The 24,854-nt window shown below is 42.5% G+C and overlaps 1 long non-coding RNA gene across 1 annotated transcript in view; it reads left to right on the top strand.

The window, feature by feature from the left end:
- LOC310657407 overlaps positions 1-24,386 on the top strand; it is a 121,409-nt gene extending 97,023 nt beyond the window's left edge. The window contains exon 3 of the long non-coding RNA XR_014501754.1: positions 24,243-24,386. This is a non-coding gene — a long non-coding RNA (uncharacterized lncRNA). The remainder of the gene's footprint in view (positions 1-24,242) is intronic.
- Positions 24,387-24,854: the final 468 nt, after the last annotated feature.

Below are 24,854 nucleotides of genomic sequence, written 5' to 3'. Positions count from 1 at the left end.
GAAAGGTATGCATGTTAGTTCAACTAAGATTGGTAGAAATATGAAGTGAAGATATCAAAGTCCTTCACAGGTTAAGTAGTGAAGAGCTGTAGCTGTGAAAATCAAGTGCAGAGAAGCAGTAACATGGGGCAAGGGACTGTGAACAACCATAGGGGCGTTCAAGTGCCACCCTCAACAATTACATCCAGTATATGGAGCGTGGGTCAGGACTAATCCTGCCATCCCCATCTAAGTTGCATTCCAACAACTATGTGCAGACCCTCCAAGTGTCCGTATTTTCTAGGGACAGTCCTGGATTTACAGAAGCCATCCCAGTTTCTGATTTGATCCTGGAATGTCCCGCTTTTCCTTAAATGTCCTATTTTCATCAGAGAAATATTGGAGGGTATGGAGTTATCCGACCCTCGAGTTTAGGAGATAAGTAAGAACCTTTAGAAGACATCTGAAGGCAGGCCTGTATAGTGGAGTTTTTTCAAATGTTTAATGTCTTATTATGTTTTTATATATGTTGGAAACCTCCCAGAGTGGCTAGGGCAATCCAGTCAGATGGGCGGAGTATAAATAATAAAATTATTGTTGTTGTTGAATATTCTCACCAGAAAAATATTGGAGGGTATGTATGCATTCAGAGGAAGGGTCCTGATGATTTGTGAGGACTTCATCCAAGCTTTTGAAAGCAACCAATGTCACTGTTAAGAGTTCAGTTGAATCACTCACACATGCTGAGCTACTTCCAAGATGAACAGTCGGCTATGCATTAATCCCTTGAAAAATAAATAAATTGGTAACTCCAGATTATATGATTAGGTTATGATTTGTTTATGTACTGCTTTTTTTTTGGTCCAAAGCCCTCCAGGACAGTGAAAAGCATATTAATACAAAAGAAAGATGATACAAAAGTACAATCAATGAAATCAATTTATTTATTGTGTTTATGAAATTCCCCTGAGAAACTCTCCTCATCTCATAAAAATATTCTTGGCTTCCTCAGATATTTTGCCCGAGGAAGAACCCACCAAGTGTTTGAAGCCAAATTTTGTAGGCAACTTTAGTCAGGACTTCGGTTCTTCTAATTGTTGTGTGAGGGACACAGCTTGGCACACATGGGCTCCATGCAAATCTGAGGGACAGAATAATGTACACTGCTCTATTTTGCCTCAAAATATCTGTCTAAAATCAGTATTCTGAAGAAAGACCATTCCCCATCTATGCCTGTGGAGCATTGCTACCATTTTATTCACTCACACTGAATGGGGCCATACTGCTTCCTTTTGTGTCTGTAAGATGTTTGTAGACCCTTTTGCCCCCAAAGTAATTGCTAGTAAATTTAATTTAACTTATATCACAGGAAAGAAACTCACATCTTCAATTCAAATGAAGCATACCTTTCTGAAACAGCAACGTCTCTGCCCCCCTCCATTTTTTGTTATTTGTATAGCCAAAAGATGGCAGTACATCATCAACAATTCTGCTAATGCAACATTTGAGAACATGCATATCCTTGGGTCATCAGGAACAAACTGTATGCCTTTTAACAAAATATATGCAATTTTAAAAGCTGACCAGTCATTCCCTGCCTGCTCCCCTGTCTTTTTTAATCCGTCTCAATTCAAATTTAAGTCAAATGGGATGTGAGGGATTTCTCCTCTCTCCCGCTTTTAAAGCAGTTGCCTTTCACACACATATATTTTAAATACACACACAAATCCATTTAAATGTCTTCTTTAATAGGGCTTCTGCAACTTCTCATGAAAGGAGAATTTCAGACATTTTATTATTAAACACCAGCTTTGATTTTACAAAAAAGGGTGTATTTTTTTCATGACTACCATACTAATTCAGACTCAGAGGCATTTCCATAACTATAGCTGCCGCTCTTAATCCCAAATTAGACCAAATTGAGGGCAACCCACCTTGTGGATTTTTGCAGTGTAAGCAAGCAAAGGCATTGCCTTAGGCCAACTGAGAGAGACACCTTTAACGTTAGACAACTTGCTAATTCAATACTGCAATCCTGAGGATGCAAGATGGGGCTGCTTAGACCCCTGCTGCTGTTTAGACCACTACCAAGCGGGTGGCGCTGTGGGTTAAACCACAGAGCCTAGGACTTGCCAATCAGAAGGTTGGCGGTTCGAATCCCCTCAACGGGGTGAGCTTCCGTTGCTCAGTTCCTGCTCCTGCCAACCTAGCAGTTTGAAAGCACACAGTACAAGTAGATAAATAGGTACCGCTCCGGTGGGAAGGTAAACGGTGTTTCCGTGCGCTGCTCTGGTTTGCCAGAAGCAGCTTAGTCATGCTGGCCACATGAGCTGTACGCTGGCTCCCTCGGCCACTAAAGTGAGATGAGCGCCGCAAACCCAGAGTCATACGTGAGTGGACCTAATGGTCAGGGGTCCCTTTACCTTTACCTTTAAGATGGGGAATATCCTGTCTTTCAAAGCAAGTTTCCATTGTATCCTAATTGGCAGCTATCTTGCAAGCATAGCTGGTCTTCTGCCAGTTTTCAGCCTCTTGCAGCCAGGGCAGCGAAACATACTCAAAAATGATCAGAGAGTCCAAGGAGTATTTTTTTTACATTAAGCCCATATGTCCACAAGTCCTTTGAATGGGAGCGGGTGGCACTGTGGTCTAAACCATTGAGCCTCTTGGGCTTGGTGATTGGAAAGTCGGAGGTTAGAATCCGCATGACGAAGTGAGCTCCCATTGCTCTTTACCAGCTCCTGCCAACCTAACAGTTCAATTGTAGGCCATTCTTTCTGGGGCTGATGGGTGTGGGAGTTTAGCAACATCTGGGGGACCAAATGTTCTCTACACCTGTACAGTGGTACCTCGAGTTACAGATGCTTCAGGTTACAGATGCTTCAGGTTATGGACTCCGCTAACCCAGAAATAGTACCTGGGGTTAAGAACTTTGCTTCAGGATGAGAACAGAAATTGTGCGGCGGCGGCAGCGGCGGCGGCGGCAGCGGCGCGGCAGCAGTGGGAGGCCCCATTAGCTAAAGTGGTACCTCAGGTTCAGAACAGGTTAAGAACGGACCTCCACAATGAATAAAGTTCTTAACCCAAGGTACCACCATATTGGCCTTTTTTTTCTGAGAAAGACCCAGCAGGGATGTTAGCCTGGTTGCTGTGGAGGTGAACCAGGCAGTCTTTGCACATGACTCTTTTGCACCCAAGCACCTCCTCTGCCTCTGCACAGACAAGCATTGAAGCAGGCATCCCCAAACTTGGTCCTCCAGATGTTTTGGGACTACAACTCCCATCATCCCTAGCTAACAAGACCAGTGGTCAGGGATGATGGGAATTGTAGTCCCCAAACATCTGGAGGGCTGAGTTTGGGGATGCCTGCATTGAAGCAACTGGTCTGTGTCATGGGCCAGCAGTCAGCTTCACCTGCTGAACAGCAGCCTGAAAGGGGGAGAAGGCAGAGTGATTCCACCTGCAGCGGTTCAGCCTTCATGGACACATAGGAGAAGGCGCTGGTGAGAACCAGCTGGCTTCAGCTTTCTCAGGCTAAGCGTCCAGCAGCAGTTAGATGCTGGTAACAATGTTTGTCGTTCCTGGTCCTATCTTGCTGCTTCCTTGACCCTTGACCCCTGAACCCATGATCATCAAATTCCCTGACCCCTGGACCACCTGACCATGTGGACTGCTCTTCACCTAACCCTAGGACTGGACCTGACTTTGGATGCTGAATCTACCTCAAAGACCCTTCTGGTTGGCTGGCCTCCCACTCCACTGAGCCCTGTACATTGTAGTTCAGCAACAAGACTATGACAGGCTGGATGGTAGACTTCCTTTCTATAAGATGTCAAAGGGAGACTCCATTGCTCCAGTGACCCTAATTATTCCATTAATTCCATGCTTGTGGTAGTCCTGGTGCTCCCCAGGGTGTCTTCTGGGCAGAAGGTTGATTTTGTTCCATCCTCTATAAAGGAAAGGAGCATGAGGAAGGTACTTAGCCAGTTGTCTGGTTTCTGCAGCTCAATACCTGGTGCAGGTAGGGGTTTGCCTGTTCAATGGAGCCACATGTTCCAGGGACAATGCTTCCCACATTAACTTCTGGCACCACAAACTTTTCCAAGCACTAGTGATATCAAATAAGGTTTTGGGGTTACTATCCTAAATTGGATGCAGAAGGAGACATTTTTTGCCTACACTGCACCATCATTTGGTGGATCTTGGCATTGTTTAGTTTGGTCCAAGGATCTTCTCCTACAAATAGGCCACAACTGTCAGGTTCTGTAGGGGCTTGAGGGAGGAAGAGACATGGTACCTGTGAGTCAGCATCCTATAGCACAGAAGTGAGGAAGGAGAATTACTCAAAAAAGTGTCTACCAGACGCTGCCTGAGTGGACTTGAGATCGGGAGCCCGCATTGATTTCTAACTTTCAGGGCCCAATGAAGAAGAACCCTTTGAATCAATCAATCAATCAATCAATTAAAAAAACGAGTGAAGCAATTCTCACATGAATAGAGACAGCAGGTGTAGTCAACACGATGCCCTTCATATGTTCTTTGTTACAATTCCCATTATCCATGACTATTGCCAATGCTGGCTGGGACCCATAGAGGTTGTCATCTACAGCATCTAGAGGGCACAACAAGGTTGATTCCTAACTTAGCGAATCACTAGTTGCTCGCTTCCTGATTCTAACATATATTTTGGTGCTCTGAGTTGTGAGTACAGCCTATCTTTCAATTTCCATGGCAGCTGGACTTAGAGTTGAGAGAGGAAACCCAGATGGTGTGATGATTAATCATTTCTAGAGCACTTTAATTATTTACATTACCTCAATCATCCTCAGATAAACCCTGTAAGACTCCTGGTAAATCCCAATTTTACAAAAGAAGAAGAAGAAGAAGAAGAAGAAGAAGAAGAAGAGAGTGAACTATGGGCAAGAGACTGTAAATTGCCCAGAGCTAGTGAGAGAATTCTTTACTTGGCAAGGACCTGAACTCAGATCTTTCATATTTGAGGCCAGCCTTTCATCCAGAACCCATATTAGCTCAAAGTCAACAGTTAAAAATTGCATATCAAATAGTTTTGATTACTACCTCCCAGCAAAGTACTGTATATTAAGAATATATTATTGGGGAAGGCTTGTAACTCAATGGTAGAGCATCTGATTGGCATGTAGAAAATTCTACATTCAATTCCTGGCATCTTCAGGTAGGACTGAAAAATACTCTTTTCTAAAATGCCAGAGAGCCACTACCAGTCAGTGTAGAGAACACTGTGTAAGATGGAGGAATATAAGGCATCTTCCTTTGTTCCTACAGTATGTTTCCATGTCTCACTGCACCTGGCAGCAAAATTGCAGGGATATTTTCCTACTCTTTATATTGGCAGAAAACTTGTACTTTAAGTAATTGATGTGCATTTCTGCAATTGCAGAACCCACTCATTTCCTCTAAAACAGGCCTATAACGTGTGATCTACCAAACTGAATGCAGATTACCAATCATGTATTGTGCCCTGCCTGAGGTTTGCCAAGCCTCTGAGCTGCTTTGGGCGTGGCTTTCAATGGAAAAGCGGCCAAAAAGCTAACAATGAAGCTGATAATCATGTCCATTTGTTGCAGTTTAAGGCAAGAAAAAACAGGATGTTTGCTGAGCCTCTGGTGGTCTACCATATATGTCTGGTGACTTTTACTTAGCTTGCTAGGTGACAATTTACCGGTAGTCAAATGTTCTGCCTTATTGAAGAGTGTACTTTTGGATAATTGCATCAGATGTTGACTGCCAGTTGACATCTTACCTTTACTTTATCATCATTACATTATTCATATATTCTTTTTTAGCAGTTGAATGGGGCAATAGAAGTCAATGTGTCACTGATGAATCACTCCTATTTATGCTGTAATCTGAAATACAGTATACCAGGTTTTTGCTTTTTTGTTTTACGTCACATTGTCCTCAATGGGTCTACATTAGTGTTCATCAAATCATGCACTTCACATCAACAGATAGCATTATGAGACTGAAAAACACCACTTGAAGCAAACCAAATATGGCCATGGCCTTCTGGAGGGAGGTGGGGGAAGAAGCAGTCCCAAGATATATTCATTAATCCATATGCCTTTTGAGAATGGCCTGTCACTCTGAAAACTAGAGTAAAATAATCTAGTAATCATATTCTTTGCCTTTATAAAATTATCCATCACGATTCTGAAGTACCGATCTTGCAGCATTTCTATTCAGTCACACTCTTACATAGCAAATAGCATGACAATCACCAGCAATGGAAGAAAGTCTTCATCATTGTAATTTCTCAGTGTAGTGATATTCAGAATGGAGTTTCCCTCTTTAAGCATCAGCCCTGTCTATACTACACAGCATAGTTATGTCCGACAGTAATTGGGACAAAGTAGAAGAGTGGAATGACCTGATGAAACACACTGGAAAACCACCATGATTGGCAAGGTGGATGTACAGTGATCTATTGGATAAATCACCGGTAAAGGGTTGAGATCAGTCTTCCTCTTCAACCTGGTGTCCAGCAGAAGTTTTGGACTACAACTCCCATCATGCCTGACCATTGGCATTGATGGAGTACAAAACTTTGGAGGTGGGAAACGGTGGCCAAGATAATAGTTGTTCTTGCCATTGTTAGTAATTTGAGGCGTGATACCTCTTTAAGATAAACTCATCCCTCCTATTTGTGTGCATGCGTGCACACTACTTGTATTGCACCAACCACAAAAGCAGAGACATCACCTTGCCAACAAAGGTCCGTATAGTAAAAGCTATGGTTTTCCCAGTAGTGATGTATGGAAGTGAGAGCTGGACCATAAAGAAGGCTGATCGCCGAAGAATTGACGCTTTTGAATTATGGTGCTGGAGGAGACTCTTGAGAGTCCCATGGGCTGCAAGAAGATCAAACCTATCCATTCTGAAGGAAATCAGCCCTGAGTGCTCACTGGAAGGACAGATCCTGAAGCTGAGGCTCCAATACTTTGGCCACCTCATGAGAAGAGAAGACTCCCTGGAAAAGACCCTGATGCTGAGAAAGATGGAGGGCACAAGGAGAAGGGGACGACAGAGGATGAGATGGTTGGACAGTGTTTTCGAAGCTACAAGCATGAGTCTGACCAAACTGCGGGAGGCAGTGGAAGACAGGAGTGCCTGGCGTGCTCTGGTCCATGGGGTCACGAAGAGTCAGACACAACTAAATGACTAAACAACAACAACCACAAAAGAGGTGACCACTTGACATTCTTCTTCTCCACCCAGACTTCTTTCAACAAGCTAGGCCAAGAATTCCATAAACTATCTCTGAATTTATTTTGAGCCAGAGTAAATCCTTAGCCAGAACCATGGGCTAGACAGTGAGGGAGCATTGGATACAGAAATAGGAGCACTGCCAATCTTCACTTTTGGTTCACAGCTGGCATGCTGCAGTGTATGAGTACTGAGGCAGATGTTGAAAAGACACGGTGGATTTGCTTGTCTTTGTCTCCTCTGTTTATTGGACTTCTTCACAGCATCAGTCAGGATGGCATCTGTACTACCTATATTTTTATCCCATCTGTTGGTCACAAATGGAACCTCCCAGATTGTTAACAAGAGAAGAGAAATACATTTAACAATAACAATAAATATTTAGCTGGCCAAAACCAAAATACCTGTCATTGTTATCACTTTCAGTCATGTGGGAGGTCCATGCATATGTAGTTTTACACATGCAGAAGCCCATTCTTGCCATGCCAAGGTAAGAAGCAGGCCAAACAATATGATCTCCTCCCCACCCCTGGTATTTATTGATATGATGGTGGTGCTGTGGTCTAAAACACTGAGCCTCTTGGGCTTGCTGATCAGCAGGTCAGCAGCTCAAATCCCCGCAACGTGGTGACCTCCCGTTGCTCTGTCCCAGCTCTTACCAACATAGCAGTTTGAAAGAACACCAGTGCAAGTAGATAAATAGGTACCACTGCAGTGGGAAGGTAAACAGCATTTCTGTGTGCTCTGGTTTCTGTCACGGTGTTCCATTGTGCCAGAAGTGGTTTAGTCTTGCTGGCCACATGATCCAGAAAACAGTCTGCGGACAAATGCCAGGTCCCTCAACCTGAAAGCAAGATGAGCACCGCAACCCCAGAGTTACCTTTGACTGGACTTAACCGTCCAGGGGTCTTTTATCTTTTTACTTTTATTTATTGAATACATGGTGAGCATAAACCTAAGAAACTCACTGAGTTTCATCAGCCATGTTCTCAATACCAGTATAAATTAATGCATAGCATTCACACAAGATGACATATTAGTCATTGACAGTTTTAAGATTTCAGAGGCCTGAAATACCACAAACATGAAGACTGGAAAAAGTTTAAAGATTATTTACAGAAATATTGTAAAATTAATGAATGTTAAAAGATTCTTTGAATGAAGTTATATGGCTTTAGTAGAAATGTTATAAGGATTTAAGTATAAATAGATTAATGTAATTTTAAAGGTAAAATAAGGTTAGAATGGGCTAGGATAATTATAGGACAGATAACAGAGGAAGTTGGAAAGGAATTGCTGAAACATTTGACAGAAGTGGAATACAAAAAGGGAGGTGTGAGGAGGTCGGTGAAATAAGTGAATGAAAGATAAGATATTGAAATTGTTTGAGTGTTTTAAATTGTTTTTGTTTGGTTTTGTTAGTTTAATGTGTCTAGTGTTATGTAGTGTCTTTATATTGTATTGTATTGTTCTTTTTTCTGTTTTTATTTGGTTTTGTAGTGTGTAAATTGTTCAAAAAGCAATAAATATTATTTAAAAAAATTAAATTGAGAGGCCTGATAGCTAAATGTTCAAGTCTTCCATACGGCTTCCTTCTCTTCTCAGAGCATTTTTTAAAAGTTATTGTTTATGTGCTCCCCTTCAATGTGTAACCTCTGCTATCCTGCCTTAACTCCCCCCTACCCAACCCCCAACTGCTTTACATAATTTCCTAGTTCATTGACATGTTTGAATTCTGTCAGTTACAATGTTTTTGCAATACCGTTTAGACCCCTGAAGTTATGTTCTACTAAAATTTGAAACCGAATGGTGGGTGGAAGGCAGGGAGAGAGGGGAGAGAGAAAAGAGAGAGGAAGAACATTTGCATTACAAAGAAGAATTTTTTAAAAAATTGGAAACCTGATTCACTGGAAGATGCACATATAGAATATTTCATTGAGTACTTTGTTGGCCAACTGCCATTCTCTAAATGGCAACCAGTAATGATTTTTTAAAAAGTTGTGTTAACTAGTTTGCATCAAATTGAATGCACTTACATTTTTAAGAGATCAGGCTAATTTCCTAATGGCAGATTAAAACTACATAAGAGTACATATAAAATCATTGTGGAGTTCCAGTAATATCCAATACAGAACTGGAAAATTTTCAATATTTTAGGGTGAAGCTAGATGTTCTGAGCACCAAATATACCAGTAACTTATGTGCCATTTTTAAAAAAAAGCTGAGAAAGGAAACCTCTTTCCCACAACACAATAGCAAATAAGCTCATCCAAATTTCTGCTTGAGAAGCCCACACACTAATTTGTGTTTCTGCCAAAGTCTGCATATAATGCAGAGTTCAGTTGCATTTATGCAGTCCCTCTCTCTATTCATATCCCTTTTGCTGAATATGTTTGACTCTTCCTGGTTGTATAATTTCTATCCTATACAGAAATATCTAATTTTGGTTTTGGAGATTTTGCCCACAACAAAAGTAGAAACACAATTGGTGTTTAAGTGAGCTCCATGAGGTTTTTCATTTCTTTTCTTGAAGCAAAAAGCGATTTGACAAAATTAGCATTCCTCCTAATTTTTTTGAAATTAATCAAATCATGAGCTGCAAACCTCAGGTAAATAAAGAAACTGTACACGTTTTCATTATTATTAACATTAGACTTGCTGCTCATCAGTTTCTTTGGATGATTTGGCCAAGTCCCTAAATTGAAATACTTTATTGTCACTTGTACAACTTGTATACAGTGAGATTACACCCTAAGTGTTCAGAAAAGTTACTAACTTCTCCCCTTCAGTTTCTCAGATTTCACTAAGATGTATTCTGAATACAAAAAACTAGTACCAAATGCACTTGGATTTTATCTGTGTTTTTAAGTGATACGTGTATCTGTTTTGAATCCCTAATAATGGTAACATTGGATCTGGAATTCAAATGCAGCTTGTGCTGCCATAGACTCAAGCAGTCCAGTACATTTGAAAACCGAACCACTAGCAGCTTTTACTCCCTGTTTCTTTTTCTTATCTTTTTAAGATGACATGAAACATGCAGAGTTAAAAAAAACCTTTGTCAATGGAATCTTGGGACAACATTTTCAGTGACATTCTGAGTTGGCAATGTTCATTCCTTAGTTTGAAATAACATTGAAAAGACTGTTAATGTTGCCTTATCTCCCCCCTTTTAAGTAACAGATTTCTAAACTAATCATTAATACACATGTAACCCAGGTCTGTGTTTCTCAAATGTGAAATAGTTGACACATTTATTTACTGGTTTCTGAAATTCAATCAGAGTCATGCTACATTTGGCAGTTTGAAAAGGTTTAATTTGGGAGTGTAATTAAGTAAAAAAAAATCCTGGTCTCAGAGGAAACCACCCCCACTGGTGCACGTAGGTATTTTTAGACACTGGGTAATGGTCTTGTAGGGAGGGGGATCTTGGGTACAAGTTCACTTAATTCAAAATGTGCCTAGCCAACTCTCCTGAGAGCCAGTGTGGTGTAGTGGTTAAGAGCGGTGGACTCGTAATCTGGGGAACCGGGTTCGCGTCTCCGCTCCTCGACATGCAGCTGCTGGGTGACCTTGGGCTAGTCACGCTTCTTTGAAGTCTCTCAGCCCCACTCACCTCACAGAGTGTTTGTTGTGGGGGAGGAAGGGAAAGGAGAATGTTAGCCGCTTTGAGACTCCTTCGGGCAGTAGTAAAGTGGGATATCAAATCCAAACTCCTCCTCCTCCTCCTGTGGGCGCCTTCCTGTTCATTCTGTTGAGTGGGACCCTGGATCTCTGCCCCAAAGCCCTGCCATGCCAGTGCCACTGGCCTACACTCCATGTTTCGTTGTTCCAAAGATTACTTATGATAGGAAAGCCTGAGCAGTGACTCATGAAGAGATACAATGGATGCAGATGGAGATCCTTAGAGCACAGGTAACAACAGTGTGTCTGCTGTGGGAATGGATGAATGTTCCAATTGGTCCTGATGCAGACAGAGGACAACATAATCCACCCCAAGGGCAGATTAATTGGAAAGAGGCAAAGTTAAAACAGGATGTGGCAAAACACATTGGACAGCTGTCTGCATGCATAGAGATTTTGATTCATTGGAACCTAATGAATTAGTTAACTTATTTCTAGCAGTGCATGAACAAATTCCACCATGCCACAAAAGTAAAAGGTAAAGGACCCCTGGACGGTAAAGTCCTCTCAAAGGCAACTATGGGGTTGTGGCACTCATTTCGCTTTCAGGCTGAGAGAGCCAGTGGTTGTCCACAGACAGCTTTCCGGGACATGTGGCCAGCATAACTAAACCGCTTCTGGCACAACGGGACACCATGACAGAAGCCAGAGCGCACGGAAACACTGTTTACCTTCCCGCCGGAGTTGTACCTATTTATCTACTTGCACTGGCGTGCTTTTGAACTGCTAGGTTGGCAGGAGCTGGGACAGAGCAATGAGAGCTCACCCTGTCACGGGGATTTGAACTGCCGACCTTCTGATGAGCAAGCCCAAGAGGCTCAGTGGTTTAGACCACAGTGCCACCTGCATCCCAGTCTCATGCCACACTAATGTGCCCAGGCAAGCACACCAGTTGTAAGCCCAGTATTGCCTGAGTTCAATGCACTCAAACACTTTCATTCACTGAGTTCTGCAAGCGAGGCTGTGCCGTGTATCCTATCTTCAGCGATGTTCATTTAGTTGCTGCAGATTCCATTGTGTGTCAAGGCCCCAAGCCAGTCCGCCATAAGAAATAAATTCACACTGACACAGAACTTTGGTTTAAGGCTGCTGGGCAAAATTTAGACTACAACTTTATTGATTACAGCAAATGTGAATGGTATTGGCCTAGGCATTGGCAATAGACTATATCTGACTCCTGCCCACCTTGCAGAGAGTCATGAAAGGGTAAACGATCAAAAGAGGTAGCCACATCGGGGGAACCTGTCTGCAGCTCTCCTTGGTGTTCCTAGGGGCCTGGCCTGACCCTAGCCCTTCAAGTGGACTTCAGACAAGATCCAGGTCCTGGATTCCTTTAACGGAATACCCTTGGACATTGAAGGGCAGGTGACAGCCAACCTCCCCTCCGCACTCATCAATAAGCCAGTGCCTAACCGCCAAACCTTACAAAGTTGTGATGATTGCTAAGAGGTAGATGAAAACCAAGTGGCCAGTGGCAATCTGCCAAATGGAAAAATTCCTACCTGGCCCCCATCCCAAGACAGGTGACCAACCAAAGTCCAAAGCAAGGCCAGATGACACCTAAAATAAAAAGGCAGGTGGGTGTTTGGCAGTGCAAAGCAGGTGCACAGCACACGTTGCACTGCTGTTTATATACCCCACTCCACGATCACCCCACTCAAAGTGATTGGCCAAGGAGGCCTGGGGTGATTGGTGCCACCCCAGCGTGGAAGGCCTCACTCCACCCACACCGGGGGGTTGGAGCTGTGTTGAGGGCCTGCCTGTAACCAGGACCATCTTTTAAGATGATCCAACTTGTCACACCTTGCATCTCCTCAAGCATGCCCGACATCGTCCACCCTACACAGGTGAATTTCTTCCTCCCTTTCATATAGTGTTGACAGGATAGTCTGTCCTGGGTGAAGAGGGGCATTGCATCCTTGGACTGAGAGATCACATTGAGTCTTCCAAATCATGGACTCGATTTGCTAGGGTCTTTAGAACATCCGTATCCTACCTCCAAGGAGCTCACGGTTTGCCCCATATTCTCACAACCCTGGAAACCATATAATGCTCTAAGAATAACTCAGGTAGCTTCATGGCTGTGGCGGGAATCTAAATCTAAGTCTCTGAGACCCAGATTTGGTGCCCCAGATTTGTTATTTGACAGTCTGCTTTGGAAATTGTTTTTCCAAAATGATTTAAGCTCAATACGCAAAGCCTACTTTTTTAAAAAAAAGAACTTAATTTCCTAAATTATTCTCCTTAATTCCTTTTGTCATACTATGTTTGTTTGGCTTAATAATTGCTGAAGTAATGACAGTGGTTAAATACATTCCCATTTCATCCAGATAAACTATAGTTCTGTTGTTCTCTTAACCATATGGACATGTTGCTGCTAATATAAGTGGATTAAATGCCCTAATGTGAGAAAGGAAAAATCAGGAGGGTAAGAGAGATATCAAATATTGACATCATGATTTTTTTTTAAGTAGCTCTTTTTGTGAAGAAGAAATAGAAATAGAAATAGAAAAGGAGGATGCCCTCCTATCTTTTGGGAAATATGTGAGAATAAATATGTTGAACTTAGTCTTAGGTGTCGAAGACTATTTTTCTTTGTGTGGGATTTCCTCCTTTTTTTTTCTTTCTATCTTCTCTCTTTGTGTAGTCTGTCTCTAATATTCACATTATGGCCCCATGTGGGAGGCTGTTGGAAGCATTTTTCATAGCAATATGCTCAGATGGGATGGGGAGTCAACTGGGGCACAGATCCACCTGTTAAATGCTGTATTTGTTTTAGATAGGAGCTGAAATTTCACTGAAGGCATTTGTTTCTTGAAAAAGGTTCCAAGGTTTTCTTTTTCTCCATGCACAAAGAAGGCCACTTTATGGAAATTCTTCGAATATTACCTGCCCTTTTTTTATGCCAAGCTACGATTTCTTTCCACAATGACAAGGTGCTCAATCTGAGGCATTGTGGAAGATGCAAAATGTTGGCTAGGCTGTCAACTTTGCTGCTCCTGGTGCCAGAAAAAAGAAGAAGAAACAATCTGTCTAATGCTACTGGTGATGCCGAATCTCAGTCTTGGGAAACAGTTGGAGAAATTTAGAGAAATCCCACCCTCCTGTCCCAATTTCTCTGTCCACCAATAGGGTGGATAATTGGCGAAGCGTTTTGAACCCTCTCTCCAAATCCATACCTGAATTTTCAGTCATCAAATGCTTTAAGTTGAATAGAAGACCATGCAGCTGAACGCTAAAGTCTAGATTGGATTTTCATGTATTGAACAACTGCAATTCAAAACATGAGCAGCAGAATTTATTCATCTGCATAGGTAATTCTGGGATGGGGTGAAAAGAATACTAGTACGCATGTGCACAAACTGACAAAAATGTTTAAGGGCAGAGACAGAAACCTGTCAGGTAGTGGTACCAGAAGTTACACAAGAGATCTGTCCCTGACAGGGAACACTGAAGTGTATGCTGGCCTCGGCCCAGTATACCTGAAGGAGTGTCTCCACCCCCGTCATTATGCCTGGACAATGAGGTCCAGCTCCGAGGGCCTTCTGGCGGTTCCCTTGCTGTGGTAAGTGAAGTTACAAGAAACCAGGCAGAGGGCCTTCTCAGTAGTGGCACCCACCCTGTGGAACGCCCTCCCATCAGATGTCAAGGAAAGAAACAACTATCTGACTTTTAGAAGACATGTGAAGGCAGCCCTGTTTAGGGGAAGTTTTTAATGTTCGATGTTTTATTGTTTTTTTAATATCCTGTTGGAAGCCGCCCAAGGTGGCTGGGGAGGCCCGGCCAGATGAGAGGGGTATAAGTAATAAATCATCATCATCATCATCATTACATGCTAAACAATCTGCCACCGATGGAAAGGTAGAAGCTGGAACTGGAGTACATCTTGAAGTCTTTATTGGTAATGCAGCAAATACGTTCTCATTATATTCAGTTGTGAAATTCTGGATCCATGAGACTTTTCTTATGTTTATTGACTTGTTTAAATGACAAGCTCCATTGGCTGTCACTTGCTAGGCTTTTATGACATCAGTTGTGTACATCACCAGAAATTAACTGAAATAAGCAACACAGAAAAAGCAGACTCGGTGTGCGGCATTTCTATTTTAACCTGTTGTGTTTGTCTTGAAATATTGCCAGCTCCTGTTTCCTAGGTCTGCATCATCTAATTGCTCATTATTCCTCCTCTGTTGAAGAAATGGCATGGAAGTGTTAATGCTAAGCAGGTCTGCAAATAATGATGCTTGCTTACAGTGTTGAACTTTAAATTAACTGCAGCAAAAAATAATTTAAAAAACCTATTTGTTAGGAAGTGAACGTATGCTTCAATGACAGCTGAAGATGTTTCCGATTGCAGTTGTGGTGTGAAAAGAAGGAGGGGATTGCAAATGCTTTCCTGGGTCAGTGGTTCAGGGTAGCTGGTTTCTAGTACAAGTACAGACGTGTGTGTATGTGTGTTGATTTCAAGTTGCTGTTTGTATTTGAAAATGTGCGCTGTGCGTTTTTGGAGCTGCTGCTGATTCTTTTGTCAGCAGTGACTTTGATAAAGAGGAACATGAGATCATGGTGGATCAACAAGCTAGTTCATCGCTCCTATTCAGCTTTGCAAAGAGATACAGGACAGCCTCCATAGGATGGGATAAGAAATGGGATGATGCTATAAGATGACTCAGGGAGTACTCAACATGTCAGGAAACATCACTGGATAAAGTTGTGTGGGTCAATGGGGCAAAACACATAGAGTGCTGACCAAGGGGGCAGCTCTGGTACTGAGAAGAGGATACCTTCATATCATATTGTACTACCAATCTTACTGTATGCTAGTCAAACATGGACCACTTATAAACACCATCTCCAAATCCTGGAAAGATTCCATCAATGGCATCTCCAAAAAAAATTACATATCACTTGGGAAGACAGGCCAACTAATGCCAGGGCTGGAAGAAGCAAAAATCACCAGTGTCGAAGTGGTGATTCTTCAACATCAACTTCATTGGATTGGTCATGTTATGTGGATGCCTGATCATCATCTTCCAAAGCAGCTACTCTATTCCGAACTTTAAAAATGGGAAGTGTAATGCTGGTGGTCAACAAAATAGGTTTAAAGACTCCCTCAAGGTAAATGTAAAAAAAAGAAAGTAGTATAAACACTGACAACTGGGAAACAATGGCCTGCGAGTGCCCCAGTTGGAGAATAGTCCTTGCCAAAGGTGTCATGGGCTTTGAAGATGCTCAGACTCAGGACAAAAGGCAGAAACAAGCTAAGAGGAAGGTATGCTTGGCAAATCCTCACTGTGATCAACTCCTACCTGGAAACCTCTGTCTCCACTGTGGAAGGACGTGTGGATCCACAATTGGCCTCCACAGTCACTTACGGACTCACTGTTAAAACCGTGTTTATGGAAGACAATCTTACTCGGCTACGAGTGATAGAAGAAGAAGAAGAAGAAGCAGACCTTCATATCAGGATATCATTACAATGCTGCTGTGACAGGACTTCTTTGAATGCATGTGCAATTCAATGAAAATGAAAGCTCGTTAAGATATTTTGAGAAGAGTGTCAAAAACAGGAACATTTTTCCCCAAAGAAAATGAGAGAGAACAACTTTAGGTGGAATTCAGCATAACTTTAAATGAATACTATGTGAGTACAAGGTTTTCTGATTGCACAAAGAAATATCTCCCCCTTTCCTTCCACCACTCACCCCTAAATCTGTTTTAGGAGTTCCCCTAACCCTCTGGAGCAGAATTGGGGAGAATGCAGGGAGAGGAGAGGTGGGAAAGTCCCATTGAGCAAGTGGAAATACTTTCACTGATGGGATGTCACAGTTGAGTATCACTCTATGAGTATGTTTGGTTAGTTATAATTTATATCTGTGTCCTAGAACTCTCCTTAAAGTTGAGTAGAAGCTGGGAACTAACCTGGTAATCTACCACAAACTGTGTCTGTTTGTGTTTGTGCTTCCTCAGTCCTTAGAATTCTCTTCATGTGCAAAAGGGAATAAGGTTGTTTTTTATTAGGCCCTGTGTAACCAGGAGGAAGTATAGTTTATTCTGGAATAAATCCTAAAAGATGGACTTCTGAGTTCACCTGGTCAATGCAGCAATGCACTGTGTTCTGGCATTCTAATTCCCAGCATACTCCATTGACCTCAAAGACTTTGAACTAGAAAGTAAACCCTCTCCACTTCAGGCTAGTCCTGATAGAAAAATAATTCCCACTGAACTCACCGGGAACGACTTCCTAATAAGCATGCTTTGGATCACGCCGCATAATTATTCTTAGCTTGCATCTATCCACCTAAGAGTTCTCAAAAAATGCTTCCATCACAAATCTCCTAGGCCAGCTTCCCCCCATAAAACTGATTTTTCTGTGTCGGATCATGAATCTTTCAACCTTCTCTTTCTTACAAAAATTATTCCTCCATCTTGTCATGAATCTGTCAAAGGGCCCACCGCCAACAAAATTGACTGTTCTAATTTATGTCTGCTTTCCTGTATCTATCAGACCTGTGCACTCCGTAAAGTTATATATTTGGCTGATAACACTTTCTATTTTAAAACCTTTTCTCTCTCTAAATTTGTCCTGAAATGAGATTAAAGGATTGTATTTTAATGCTGTTTGCATGTGTATACCGTATTTTTCGCTCCATAGGACGCACCACCCTATAGGACGCACCTAGGTTTTTTGGGGGGGAATAAAGAAAAAATATTTTCCCCCAGGCACGGAGCTTCCCCCGACCCCAGCCCCCAGAACAGCCTGCTATCCGCAAGCCTAGGTAGCCGCGCCGGTCTCCCCAGGCTTGTGGAGAGCTGTGCGAAGCCCAGGCGCGCTCGAGGCTTTGGAATGCAGGCAGCTCTGCTCAACCTTTGGGAGCCTGGTGCGGCTTGGCGCCAGGCTCCCAAGGGTTGCGCAGAGCTGCGCGGAGCCCGGGAGGGCAGGCGCCGGGCTCCCAAGGGTTGAGCAGAGCTTCCTGAAGCCTGGAGAGTGAGAGGGGTCAGTCAGCAAAAGCCTGTATTCGCCCCATAGGACGCACACACATTTCCCCTTCATTTTTGGAGGGGGAAAAGTGCATCCTATAGGGCGAAAAATACGGTATATCAGTCTACCTGCAGCAATAACATTTCACTCCCAAGTTTTAATAAGTTACAAAGTATCTACATGTAATCATTAATTGATTATACCATATCTGATAATATGAGTAACTTCACCTTTTAAGCTTTCTTCATGCCGTTTACCACTTTATGACTACAACATCTTGCAATTCCTGGGTATATGTGTGTTATCATGCATCTAGTGGTCAAAATTTTCGTATCGTTTCCCTAGGAGTTGAGAGTGGGAAGAACAGGATAAATTATCTGTAAAGGACAGAGAGAAAAGAGGAAATAAACAATGGAAAATGCACACTGTGCATCCTATTTCTCTGTATGTGCAATTTCTTTCCCTTCCCGCTTTATTTGATGGTTGAGAAATTATCTATGGGTATTTTTTCTCGCAATCTGGCATCAAACCATCCAACATTTTTCTTATGAAAGTAGGGACATCCACAATAAAGGGACGTGGGTAGCACTGTGGGTTAAACCACAGAGCCTAGGACTTGCCAATCAGAAGGTTGGCAGTTTGAATGCCCACAATGGGGTGAACTTCCGTTGCTTGGTCCCTGCTCCTGCCAACCTAGCAGTTCGAAAGCATGCCAAAGTGCAAGTAGATAAATAGGTACCGCTCCGGCAGGAAGTTAAACGGCGTTTCCGTGTGCTGCTCTGGTTCGCCAGAAGTGGCTTAGTCATGCTGGCCACATGACCCGGAAGCTGTACGCCGGCTCCCTCAGCCAATAAAACGAGATGAGCGGGGCAACCCCAGAGTCGGCCACAACTGGACCTAATGATAAGGGATCCCTTTACCTTTACCTATCCCACAATAATAAGAATAACATACTTTTATTATTTATACCCCACCCATCTGACTGGTTGCCCCAGCCTTCCTGGTTGGCTTCCAACATATATAAAAACATAATAAAACATTAAACAAAACTTCCCTATACAGGGCTGCCTTCAAGGTGTCCTCTAAAGGTTGTATAGTTACTTATGTCCTTGGCTCAGGGGTGGGTTGCATAACTCCATACCCTCCAACATTTCTCTGATGAAAGTAGGGATGTCCTAAGGAAAAGCAGGACATTCCAGGATCAAATCAGAAACTGGGATGGCATCTGTAAATCCAGGACTGTTGGAAAATAGGGACACTTGGAGGGTCTATGGCATTGTTCCTACATGGGAATGTCACAGGTAATCAGGTGCTCAGATTATTGACCTTCCTCAGATGGCTTCCACGCATTTCTCTTTTGTCACAGGAAGTGAAATTCAAAGCAAATTTTTGGGAAAGCATCTGAGGATTTTTAAGGGAAGTCAGAAGGCCTTGAGTAGAGAGAGAGAATTGGAAGGTGAACCAGAAAACACATTGGATGCTCATTATGAGTAGAAACTTTTGAAAGCTAAGGGTGGGTGTGGAAAATGGCAATGCCTTTGGGTGCACTTACCCTTCAACCTTTGAACGCTGACACAGTGGTGTGACGATGTTTACTCCACGCATAGGGAACTTCATAGGGACTTCATAGGGAACTTAGAGAGCCAGTGTGGTGTAGTGGTTAAGAGCGGTGGTCTCGTAATCTGGGGAACCGGGTTCGCATCCCCGCTCCTCCACATGCAGCTGCTGGGTGACCTTGGACCAGTCACACTTCTTTGAAGTCTCTAAGCCCCACTCACCTTACAGAGTGTTTGTTGTGGGGGAGGAAGGGAAAGGTGAATGTTAGCCGCTTTGAGACTCCTTAAAGGGAGTGAAAGGCGGGATATCAAATCCAAACTCTCTCTCACTCAGGCATGGTTTCTGCTCTCAAGAAGCACATACAGCCATATGGAGATAGAGAACACTTTGGAGCTCTTTAACTGGATAAGGTTGGGGCAAAGAGTACAAGGCAGATCAGAATCGGGGTGGACCCAACCAGACGCATGATCCCACCCCACTTCCTCCTTTATACATTCAGTGTACATGTGCAGAAGGTCTAAAAGGGACACTGAGCAAGCATAAAACAACACATTATTTATATAAGATTCAAGGAGTCAAAACTAAATTGCTTTTCTTCATTTTCTCTCCTCCTCTCATATAACAAAAAAGGGGACTGATGAAGGATATTGAATGAGAGAGGTTATTTGTTGGTAAGAATCAGAGAAATGTGCTTTTTGTGTGAAAGATTTTACCACTAAATGGAGGTTATGACCCTCTCATTTTACTATGAAGTGAGCAGACGTTATTCAAGGTCTTTACATAAGTAAGAATAGCTCAAGATTTAAAGATGGTTAAAATGCTTCATATTAGGGAGAATTGCTGAAGCACAAGACAGCAGTAAAATGAAAGGTTAAAATACCATCTCTCTCTCTCTCTCTCTCTCTCTCTCTCTCTCTCACACACACACACACACACACACCCCACAATTTTTTTACCACTGTCAGAAGATTAGACAAGGCATAGCCACCAATAATAACTATGGGGCTATTTCATAGGATTTTCCTTTCTATTCACTCTACCCCCCAATTTTTTTTTAACGGAGTTGCAAGAAAAGAAGAGGTTTGTGGTAAATGGACTTTTGCTAGCTGCTAGGCTGACAAGGGACCAGCTAAAATAGAATTTATAAAAACTTAATAAAAGTCAAAGAAGCACATGTATCTAAACTAGTGTTTATAGAAAGTGAGGCCAAGGGAATGTGATTTTCATAGGTTGGGACAGGGTGTTTATGCCACTGGAAGCAGCACGTTGACTTATTTTAATCGTTTTTAATAACCCTTTTAATAATACCATTAAAACAAAAACAATTAATAGAATTCAACAAAACCATCGTAGATCATAGGACTGCCAAGATACTTCCTAAGATGGGCTTGGAGGAGTGTGTGAGATGATCAACCCCACCAAATACATACAGTTTAAGATTTGAGCATTCTCTACAGTAGCAAACAAGTCACTTCAAATGTGTGAAAGGGATTGTGCTGAACTTTAAGCTGGTTCCAAAGGAGAAGTTATTAACACAGTTGAATTGTCCAACATGTTTCAGCAAGTACCTTCAGCTGGGCAACTAAGAAATGCAAGTTCTCCTATACCGCAATGTGTTTCCAGAGAGCTTTAGCACATGACCCTGGCACTGTATTAATAAATTCTCTTTTGGGACCTATTTGCAATTCATCTCGCCACCCCCGCCCCACTCCACCTTTTACATCCATTACCTTCTACAGAATCTATTCCAAGGGAACCTCTGCTTGCTCTCAATGTAGATGAAAGTACTGATCAAGCAAGAAAAATAGATCTACATCGGCATGACAAATCTGTATATCTTACATACCATACCTTGGGGGGGGGGGAGCAATGGGTGTGGACTTTTGCTTAAAAATATTCTGAGAATGATTTATTATTTCCACAGTTATGTTAATCTGTATTTCAGCTTCCTCCCATCTGGCTTCCTTCTCTCCTCAGTGCTTCCTGGCAAACAGGTCTACCTTTTGAATATCTAATTGGGCCATTTAAATGATCCAGCGTCAGTGGTCTCTCCCACCACACTCCTTAGGTTCATAGACTGCCTGTGGCGATCACACAGGGCCCCTGGACGTTTGACGGTCTATTGACCCTGTGCCACCACTGTGATTGTGTTCTTCGCTGCCACCACCCCGTTTCTCACAGGGAAACACGGAGTCCAGACAGATGTTAACATTAACAAATGATCAAGTTTATTTTTAAATGCAGGAACAAGCTTATGGTTTCAGTTAGTTTTTCTTGGCAGTTTCTGTTAGGATATTTCCGTTCCACCTTAAAAAGGGAGCAGGATGTTTGTGTCACAGCCTGTGCATTTCCTGTTTCACAGGATGTTTCTGTTGTGTCTTTGCTTTCGTTTCTCTCTCTCTCTGCCGGAGACATTGAAGCAGGCAGTCATGTTTTTCTTTGTTCTGATCAACGCAGAAATAAACTTGTAAATAATGCTCTCCTGAGTGCATCTTTCGCTGTGTGCATTATCTGCTGATAGAGTGTGCATGGCTCTGGAATGTGGCAAGTTATTTCTGGAGCTTGGGTCGCTAATTGCTGATACTGCGTGTCTACGGGAGATCAGTGGACGTCCGGAGACGATGTGGAGTCATGATGGACTTTGTCTCCCTGGCAGTATCCCAACAGTTTCTTCATCTTAATTCCTAACAACTTCAAACTGATTATTCCCAACTATCTATCTGACTCCACCTAACAATTCCTCTCACACTCTCACAATACAACTCGACCAACCCACTGCCTATTCCTCCCTCTTCGTTCTCCAATTCCCAAACCTCAACTGACTTTCAAAACCTCCCACTCTAACTTTTACTCCTCCCTTGCATTCCCACTGGCCAATCACATAACACTCATTTTAACCCTTTCCTTATGACCCACCTAGGAGGCAAACGCCACCCTGCCCCTCCCCCAAAAAGTTGATGGGCATTGCCATTCAAATGGTGTGCATATTAGTTTGCATTTCTTAGTACAGAAAGTATCGATCTGATGTGTAGAGATCTTTCCTATTCTACTTAATTCAAGAGGGTTCTGGAAGCGTCTCTGTGTGAAAGAAACAAACAGAAGGTTCATGATGTTTGGGTTATACCTTCAGAGAAGTTGGGTACAGCTGGCTTAATCTGGTTCTGTTATCTCTTTCTGTCAAGGTCATGCTGACTATAATTATAAGTGCTAGAAAAATGCAACCTGTGCTGCTGTTATAAGTAGTACGACTCATGCAACACGTTGGCCACTAATATACACACAATAATTACCAAATGATTATACATTCTTCATCAATCTTCTGAGAAAAATACATAAACTTATGCGAAGCCACAGAGACTTGCGAACTACCCAACCTAAGATGAACTTACAATGTTTGATTTCAATGGATTTTTCAAGTGCTTAACTCAGTCTTTTGTTTTCTTTATCTTTTTAGGTAAGTTCATGAAGACACCAACAAAAGGTAAGTTTGATGTTGTTCACAATACCAAGAGATGCTAGTGAAGTTGTAGATGGATATTAGTGATGTTGTATACAGGGTGCCGGCGTTTTGCACCTGTTTCACCCTGGCAGTCCAAGTAATCAAGAGGCCACTGTTTGCCCCAATGGGGCCCTTTTACTGGGGCTTGCAGGTAGCACACTCCCAAGGTAGTTTTCCGGGCTTCTTCAGTGGTCTAATCTCAAAGCCTTGATACATATATTGATACAGTGGTACCTCAGGTTAAGTACTTAATTCGTTCCAGAAGTCCATACTTAACCTGAAACTGTTCTTAACCTGAAGCACGACTTTAGCTAATGGGGCCTCCTGCTGCTGCCACGCCGCCGGAGCACGATTTCTGTTCTCATCCTGAAGCAAAGTTCTTAACCCGAGGTACTATTTCTGGGTTAGCGGAGTCTGTAACCTGAAACGTATGTAACATGAAGCGTATGTAATCCAAGGTACCACCGTATTCAGTTTCATAGAGAATACTATTTTTTGGTTTAAGCTTAAGAGACTGAATTGCTTAAGAGACTGATCTGAGGCTATAGTAATAGGCCAGAAGGAGCCTGGGTTAGATTTTCTCTTTCTATCTCTCTTCCTTCTGGTGTGCTGTTCTGTACATAGTATGCTATACAGTGGTACCTTGGTTTACAACCATAATCCGTTCCAGAGGTCCATCGGTAAACCAAAACAGGTTGTAACCCAAGGCTTGCTTTCGCCAATGGGGCCTCAAAAAAAAAATTTGTTTGTAATCCCCCCCAAAAAAGGTTGCAAACTGGGACACACACTTCTGGGTTTGACATGTTTGTAATCCAAAATGTATGCAAATCAAGACGTATGCATACCAAGGTACCACTGTAGAGTTAAGGTTTAGACTTATAAGTTATTGTAAGTTTAAGTTAAGTCTGCTGCAACTGGATTACTTGTGGAGAGTGCCAATCCTGAATGTATTGGATTTGTGATTGTTATGCTCATTTGCCTTCAGTAGCAGTAAAGCTCTGCTGGATGAAATACAATTGCCTCTTGTCTATTTGTTGGGAAGCCTACAACATGTTCAAGTTTTTACTCTGCTACCTATACAGTGGTGCCTCGTAAGACGAAATTAATTCGTTCCGCGAGTCTCTTCATCTAGCGGTTTTTTCGTCTTGCGAAGCAACCCTATTAGCGGCTTAGCGGATTAGCGCTATTAGCGGTTTAGCGACTATTAGTGGCTATTAGTGGCTATTACTGGCTATTAAAGGCTTAAGGGATTAGCGGATTAGCTGCTAAAAGGCTATTAGCAGTTTAGCGGCTTAGAAAAAGGGGGTGGGGAGTGAAAAAAAATCTCAAGACTCGCAAGACATTTTCATCTTGCGAAGCAAGCCCATAGGGAAATTCGTCCTACGAAGCGCATTGAAAAACGGAAAACCCTTTCATCTAGCGGGTTTTCCGTCTTGCAAGGCATTCGTCTTGCGGGGTACCACTGTACATTGGAATCTGTTCCAGATCAATATTGTGTAGAATTTCAATGACAGTGCATGCACCGCGTCGTGTGATCAGTTATGTTGGCTGGGGATTACTTGCCCTCTCCCCCATTATTTTATTCAAGTTGGCACCCTGCTTAGGTTTCAGCTGACTATTAGGTAGACTCTCAAATTCTATAGCTTCTGTGTGATGTCAGGAATAGGAGCTGGGACTCTGGGGTCAATCCTGTCCACCACTTGCATTGTCTGGCCAATGGAATGAGGACCCTGGTAGATCATCAGAATTGCCTATAAATATTTTAATAGATTAATCAATCAATCAAAAAGGGTTGTGTTGGGCTTGATATAAACATTTGGTCGTTGGTGTTGAATCTGCCATAGCCGATTGAAGCATGTCAGTCATAACTTGAGACTGCTGATGCCAAGTGATACAGGTGTGAAACAG

The sequence above is a fragment of the Podarcis tiliguerta genome (genome assembly GCF_965153285.1).
Source record: "Podarcis tiliguerta genome assembly, chromosome: 9".
NCBI lineage: Eukaryota > Metazoa > Chordata > Lepidosauria > Squamata > Lacertidae > Podarcis > Podarcis tiliguerta.
The sequence above is the reverse complement of the archived record's forward strand: the minus strand, read 5'-3'. Positions and strand labels throughout refer to the sequence as shown.